Source organism: Nicotiana tomentosiformis, chromosome 2 (assembly GCF_000390325.3).
Source record: "Nicotiana tomentosiformis chromosome 2, ASM39032v3, whole genome shotgun sequence".
Classification (NCBI taxonomy): Eukaryota; Viridiplantae; Streptophyta; class Magnoliopsida; order Solanales; family Solanaceae; genus Nicotiana; species Nicotiana tomentosiformis.
Genome location: NC_090813.1, coordinates 52,495,839 through 52,504,626, shown reverse-complemented (window position 1 = coordinate 52,504,626; position 8,788 = coordinate 52,495,839).

Here is an 8,788-nt window from a genome sequence, read left to right as displayed (position 1 = left end):
CTGAGCTGAAATCCAACACATGGGACGGATCGTCATGATACTTTTGGAGCATAGAAACATGGAATACCGGATAAACTCCTGCTAGACTGGGAGGCAAGGCAAGCTCATAAGCAACCTCCCCAACTCGACGCAATACCTCAAATGGACCAATGAACCTTGGGCTCAGCTTACCCTTCTTTCCAAACCTCATAATGCCCTTCATAGGCGAAACCCGGAGCAAGACTCGCTCTCCAACCATGAATGCTACATCGCGAACCTTTCGGTCCGCATAACTCTTCTGTCTAGATTGGGCTGTGCGAAGTCTATCCTGAATCACCTTCACTTTTTCCAAGGCATCCTGAACTAAGTCTGTACCCAATAATCTGGCCTCACCGGGTTCGAACCAACCTACTAGGGACCGACACCGCCTACCGTACAGAGCCTCATACGGTGCCATCTGAATGCTGGACTGATAACTATTATTGTAAGCAAACTCTGCAAGTGGCAAGAACTGGTCCCAAGCACTCCCAAAATCTATCACACATGCACGAAGCATATCCTCTACTATCTGAATAGTGTGCTCGGACTGCCCGTCCGTCTGAGGGTGAAATGTTGTGCTCAACTCAACCCTAGTACCCAACTCATGTTGTATAACTCTCCAGAACCGTGATGTAAACTACGTACCCCGATCAGAGATAATAGATACCGATACGCCATGAAGCCTGAAGATGTCACGGATGTAGATTCGAGCTAGCTGCTCGGAAGAATAGGTAGTCATCATAGGAATGAAATGAGCCGACTTGGTCAACCTATCCACAATCACCCAAACTACATCAAACCTCCGTTGAGTCCGTGGGAGTCTAACAACGAAATCCATAGTGACCCGCTCCCATTTCCACTCCGGAATCTCTAACTTCTGAAGCAATCCACCTGGTCGTTGATGCTCATATTTTACCTACTGGCAATTCAGACATCGAGCCACATACTCTACTATGTTCTTCTCCATTCTCCTCTACCAGTAATGTTGTTTCAAGTCCTGATACATTTTTGCGACACCCAGATAAATAAAGTACCGCGAACTGTGAGCCTCCTGAAGAATCAACTCACGCAAACCATCTACATTGGGCACACATAGCATGCCCTGCATCCTCAATGCACCATCATTTCCAATAGTAACCTCCTTAGCATCACCGTGCTGGACCATGTCCTTAAGGACAGGCAGATAGGGGTCATCATACTGACGCTCCCTGATACGATCACAAAGAGAAGACCGAGAGACCACACAAGCCAATACTCGATTCGGCTCAGAAATATCCAATCTCACAAACTGGCTGGCTAAGGCCTGAACATCCAATGCCAATGGCCTCTCTGTTGCTGGTAGATATGCTAAACTCCGCAAACCCTCTGCCCGGCAACTCAAAGCATCAGCCACCACATTGGTATTCCCAGGGTGGTACAAAATAGTGATATCATAATCCTTAAGTAGCTCCAACCACCTCCGCTGACGTAAGTTAAGATCTTTTTGCTTAAATAGATGCTGTAAACTCCGATGATCAGTGTAAATCTCACAAGGAACACCGTACAAATAATATTGCCATATCTTCAAGGCATGAACAATAGTTGCTAACTAAAGGTCGTGGACAGGATAGTTCTTTTCGTGAACCTTCAGCTGTCTGGACGCGTAGGCAATCACCCTACCGTCCTGCATCAACACCGCGCCGAGACCAATACGCGATGCATCATAATATACAGTATAAGACCCCGAACCTGTAGGTAATACCAATACTGGGTTGTAGTCAAAGCTATCTTGAGCTTCTGAAAGCTCTCCTCATATTCCTCTGTCCACCTGAATGGAGCACCCTTCTGGGTCAGCCTGGTCATAGGTGCTGCAAAAGATGAGAATCCCTCTACAAAGTGACGGTAATACCCCGCCAAACCAAGAAAACTTCGGATCTCTATAGCTGAGGACGGTCTGGGCCAACTATGCACTGCTTCAATCTTCTTTGAATCCACCTGGATCCCCTCACTCGATACTATATGACCCAAGAATGCCATTGAGTCTAGCCAAAACTCACACTTTGAAAATTTTACATATAACTTCTTTTCTCTCAAGGTTTGAAGTGCAGTCCTCAGGTGCTGTTCATGATCCTCCCGACTCCGAGAGTATATCAGAATGTCATCAATAAACACAATGAAGAATGAGTTAAGATAGGGCAATACAAGAATATATCTAGTCTTGAAAGCAGTCTTTGGGATATCTGGCTCCCGAATCTTCAACTGATAATAACCTGAACGCAAGTCAATCTTGGAAAACACTCTGGCACCCTGTAACTGATCAAATAAGTCATCAATACGAGGCAATGGGTACCTGTTCTTCACTGTGACTTTGTTCAACTGGCGATAATCAATACACATCCGCATAGAACCATCCTTCTTCTTCACAAATAATACAGGAGCACCCCAAGTTGACACACTGGGCCGAATGAAGCCTTTATCAAGCAATTCTTGTAACTGCTCTTTCAACTCCTTCAATTCAGGAGGAGCCATATGATATGGAGGAATAGAGATGGGCTGAGTGCCCGACAACAAATCAATGCCAAAATCAATATCTTTATCGGGCGGCATGCCCAGAAGATTAGCTGGAAACACATCTAAGAAGTCTCTCACTACTGGAACTGACTCAACTATAGGGGTATCAATACTGACATCTCTCACATAAGCTAGATATGCGTCACACCCCTTCTCAACCATTCGTTGAGCTTTAAGAAAAGAAATAACTCTGCTGGGAGTATACTCTAAGGTACCTCTACACTCTAATCGCGGTAAACCTGGCATAGCCAGCGTCACAGTTTTAGTGTGACAATCAAGAATAGCATAATAGGGTGACAACCAATCCATGCCCAAAATAATATCAAAGTCCACCATGCTGAGCAATAATAAATCGGCTCTGGTCTCAAAACCACTAAGAGCAATCAAACATGACTGATACACGTGGTCCACAACAAGAGAATCTCCCACAGGAGTAGATACATAAATAGGGAAACTCAAAGAATCTCGAGATACGCCCAAATACGGAGCAAAATAAGAGGACACATAAGAATATGTAGAGCCTGGGTCAAATAATACTGACACATCTCTATGACAGACCGGAACAATACCTGTAATGACAGAATCAGAAGAAACTGCCTCTGTATGAGCAAGAAGTGCATAATATCTGGCCTGGCCTCCCTCTCTAGGGCGACCTCTACCTCCCCGGCCTCCATCTCGAGCTGGTTGTGCAGGTGGGGTGGCAGATGGTGCTGTAATCATAGCTTGAGGACCCGGTGGAGCACGCTGTGGCTGAAAAGTCTGTGGAGGTGCACCCCTCCTAATCCTGGGGCAATCCCTAACCATGTGGCGAGTGTCGCCACAATCAAAACAAGCTCTAGGAGGGCGTGGCTGCTGTGACTGGCTCGGGCCAGGTCTGCTGGACTGGCCGCTAGGAACACCCCGTACAGGAGGCATACTAGATACTGGCGGTGCATAATAAGGCTCCCGGGGTCTAGAAGGAGCCGGAACACTATTGGAGGCTGGAAGAGCTGAATGAACGGAGCGACTCACATAACCCCTACCATGGCGAGCTGCTGGGGCACGAGCTCCAGAATAATAACCAGCCTCTCGAGACCTCTTGGCCTCCCTCTCCTCTCTATCCCGGGCAAACATGCCCTCGAATCTCCTGGCAATACCCACAACCTATAGATAAGAAATACCCATCTCCAATTCCCTGGCCATACTACTCCGGATGCTAGGATGGAGACCCTCAATAAACCATCGAACTCTCTCTCGAACTATGGCAACTAAGGCCGGTGCATATCGGGCCAAATCACTGAAGCGAACTACATACTCTGACACAATCATAGCACCCTGGCGCAGCTACTCAAACTCCGCGCGCCATGAGTCCCTGAGGCTCTGAGGGACATACTCTCTCAAAAACATATCCGAGAACTGAGTCCATGTAAGTGAAGCTGCCTCAGCCGGACTACTCAACTCATAAGCACGCCACCACTGATAGGCTGCTCCTCTAAGCTGGAATATGGTAAAAGAAACCCCGCTCGTCTCCGCTACGCCCATAGTACGGAGAATACGATGACACTCCTCCAGAAAACCCTGAGCATTATCTGTAGCCAATCTGCTGAAAGTAGGTGGGTGGTACTTTTTGTACCTCTCAAGTCTGAGCTGCTCTGCCTCAGAAGATACTGCCCTAACCTCGGGCTGAGCTGGAGCTACCGGCTGCATTGGTACAATCTATGGAACCTGGTTGACCTGAACCCGCTACTCTGGAGTACCGGCGATGGGAGTCTGTGCTCCTCCCCCGGCCTGAGATGTGGCAGGAGCAAGTGGAATCAATCCAGCCTGAGCTAAGGTGCTAAACATGCTCAGAAACTGGGCTAGAGTCTCCTGGAGAGCTGGTGCAGCAACAGGTATCTCAGGTGTCTGCCCTCCAGCTTGAGCTACTGGGGGCTCCTCTGTAGCAGCTCGTGCGGGTGCTCTGGCTGCACCACGTGGACATCCTCGGCCTCTACCCCGGCCCCAGCCTCTCGCGGCTCTAGCAGGGACGCGGGTGCCTGTTAATCAGATCCGCTTGTACGTGTCCTCATCATCTGTGAGAGAATAAAATACAGAAATTTAGAATCTTTGAAGTCAATAATTTTCGCACGACAAGGAATCAAAGTAGTGAAATTTTTCTAACAGTTCCATAGCCTCCCAAAGATAAGTACAGACATCTCCGTACTGATCCGCGAGACTTTAATAAACCGGTTTGTGACTCACGACACCTACAAACCTAGAGCTCTGATACCAACTTGTCACGACTCAATTTCCCCCTCTGTGTGACGTCGTGACGACACTTAGTCTCTACAACTAGGTAAGCCTAACATTTTGCGGAATATTGAAATAAAAATAAAATTTTACCAATTATTCAAAAATACACAACAAATCCTAAAACCCGGAATATCGTGAATCACAAACTACAAAAGGAAAGATCTAGTGTCTCTATACATCAGAGTCTAACAAAGAAAAATACAAAAGATAATGGACATGGGAAAGCGTAGAAGGGGACTCTGAGGTCTGCGGACGTGGCAGATATACCTTGAAGTCTTCAAAACTATCCCTGCTCATTGATAGTGCGGCTGATAAGGTGCACCTGGATCTGCACACGAAAAATATGTGCAGAGAGTAGTATGAGTACACCACAATCGGTACCTAGTAAGTGTCAAGCCTAACCTCAGTCGAATAGTGACGAGGTCGGGTCAGGGCCCTACTGGTAAATAAATAATAAAACAATATAGAGTGTAATACCGCAATAAAATAAAGGTTAAAATTTAACAATAATGAAATCATAGAAGGTAACAGCTCAGTACACAGAAACACAATAGGGGATCTCCCGAGAATCGAGATACCGTCTCGTAGTCCCAAACGTAAATGAGCAGGGGGATCTCCCAGAATACCATTCCGTAGTCCCAAAGTAAATATTCAAGATAGGGGGATCTCCCGGAATACCGTTCCATAGTCCCAAAGTAAATATGCAGTACAGGGGGATCTCCCGAAATACCGTTCTGTAGTCCCAAAGTAAATATGCAGTACAGGGGGATCTCCCGAAATACCGTTTTGTAGTCCCAAAGTAAATATGCAGTATAGGGGGATCTCCCGGAATACCGTTCTGTAGTCCCAAAGCAAATATGCAGTACATGGGGATCTCCCAGAATACCGTTCCGTAGTCCCAAAGTAAATATGCAGCGCGAATGATAGAAATACAACTATATCACGAAATTCTTATAATTTAGACTAAGTACCAGCCAGGGAAGAAGCAGGAAAATCACTAAGCATGCTGCACATATTTCACATAAACAATTAAGACACGTAGACATGTTGTATTAGACTAAACATGATAGCTACACATATTGGAATAACTCAATTAAGAATAAAAATAGATTATTACTCAACTAAATGGTATAACTCAAAATAACAGGAAAATATGTTGCTGCTCGGTAAGAAAATCGGGTTTTACCACAACTAGCTTGTGTACGTACTCGTCACCTCACGTACACGGCGCTCATACAACACAACAGTTCCTAATCTTAAGGGAATTTCCCCCACACAAAGCTAGGCAAGCCACTTACCTCGAGTCAAGCTCAATCAATCTGTAAGAATGCCCTTTCCACGAATATCCGGCTCTAAATGACCCAAATCTAGCCAAAAGCAATTACATATCATAATTACAATAATAATAGACTCATCTAATTAACGAAATCAATATTTTAACGAAAATTCCGAAATTAACTTAAAATTTGCTTGTGGGACCCACATCTCGGAATTGGGTAAAAGTCATAAAATACAAAAGCCCGTTCACTCACGAGTCTAACCATATCAAAATTATTTAAATCCGACACCAAATGATCCTCCAAATCCACCAATCAAACTTCCAAATCCCTAGCCTCCAATTCCCAATTTCTACCTTAAATACACACTAACTAGGTGAAAAAATATATGGGAAGGCAAGATTATTGATCACAAATAAGCACAAGGGACTTACCTCAAGAAATATCTTGAAAATGCTCTCAAAATTCGCTCTAAACCGAGTTGCAAAGTCCAAAAATGACAAAAATTGCGAAGCCCTTCGGTTTTAACCACTGCCCAGGTATTTTCGCACCTGCGGAGCCTGGGCTCGCACCTGCGGGTGCGCTTGTGCAGAAATTATGCGCATCTGTGCAATTCACTTGCCCCATCTGCCTTCGCACCTGCGATGAAAGGGCCGCATCTGCGCGTGCGCGCCTGCGGAATTCCCTTCCGTTTCTGCGGACCTTGCGCACCTGCGAAGACCCCTAACGCATCTGCGGGCATCGCAGATGCAAAAAACACCTCGCACCTGCGACCCCTGGAACTCCTCCATTTTTCCGCTTCTGCGCCAATTTGCTCGCACCTGCGGGCAGACTTGCGCAGGTGCGATTACAGCAGAACCAGCAAAAATACCAGATTTTCCTAAGTCCAATTTCATTCTGTTAAGCATCCGAAACACACCCGAGGTCCCCGGGACCTCAACCAAACCTACCAAGCAATCTTATAATACCATACGAACTTAGTCGAGCCTTCAAACCACATCGAACAATAACAAAAATCATGAATTAAGCACTGATTCAAGCCTAAGAACTTAGAATTTTTCAAATTCTACAAACGACGCTGAACCATGTCAAATCTAGTCGGAATTACCTCAAATTTTATACACATGTCAAAAATGACACTACGAACCTACAGCCACTTTCGAAAATCGATTCCGAGCTCGATATAAAAATTTTCACTATCGGCCGAAATCGCCGAAAAATCTAACTTTGGCCAATTCAAGCCTAAATCTACTATAAACCTCCAAAACACATTGCAGACGCGCTCCTAAGCTCAAAATCACTCAATGGAGCTAACAGAGTCGACGAAATTCTCTTTCAGATTCGTCTTCATACAGTTTCGACTACGGTCCAAATTCTAAGACTTAAGCTCTCATTTAGGGCTAAATGTCCCAAAACATTCCTAAACTCAAAACCAATCATCCCGGCAAGTCACAATAATAGAAATAAATATGAAAAAAGCTGTTAATAGGGGTTCGGGGCTCTAACTCTCAAAACGACCGGGCGGGTCGTTACAAGAACAAACTCTACAACCTCAAGAATAGATTTCAATAAAGAAAATCATCTATGGACTTAAGAAAGTGTCTCATTTGGTTTCGAGATATATCTTGTTAATTATTTTGTATACCACAAGTTTAGTGGGAGTAAGTATATTTTTTATTGTCTGATGTTTAAGTATATTTTTTATTGTCTGATGTATGATCAACTTTGTATGCGTATGCATATCTCATTTAATTTAGGGATGTCGAGCAGATGTTTAAATAATTTATAAACTTATCTTTTGAAAGTAGTTTAAAGGTTCAAAAGATAATTACAGAGAACAAATATTTTATGCTCACATAAAGAAAGTCGAAAAAGTTAAAGATAATCAGGTATTCGAATATCGACTTCACTAGATGCTGATATAATATGACATACTTGGTTGATGAGCTATGTAAATAAGAGTGTTAAACGAATACTCATAGCTCTTTTCACCATGGCAGTTAATTTATAACATAATATGTAGCATCTGATTATGTAATGAGACTGCAAAATTTTGCTACTAGATAAAGTTGAAAGTACACTTGAGTTATTTTGTGACAATAAGTTAGCAGTCTTATATTCCAATAACAACATGAGTTCAGTAAAAGTCAAAGTACATTGACATAAAGTTCCTGGTTGTTAAAGAAAGAGTTGAGAGTGGCTAGACATCTATATAGCATATTGGTACAAACTCCATAGTTGTGGACCCACTTACTAAGGGACTACCACCCAAGGTTTTCATGAGCATATTGCTCATATGAGTGTCATGTCATTTAAGAAAATTCAGTTTCAGTGGGAGTTTGTAACCTCTTAAATGTTCTTTATAGACACAATTTGGTTTCAGTTTAAGGTAATGATTTCAGTTTAAGGATATTTGATGTTATTTCTGCAGAAATAAAGTATCAAATTTATATTTCACTCTGACTTGTTTTTCAGTTGGACCAGTTGGAAATAGGCATGTTTAGATCACATTGCATGTAATTTTCATGCTACACATCCATGCTTGATCTATGTCATTTGGTTATGTTAGTATTCGTGATCAAGGATGGTTTAGATGCGATAAATGTAACAAAAGCCGCCTTGGTCCAATATTGGCATGATTAATGGACGAGATTGTTTTGAGGTATTTCAGA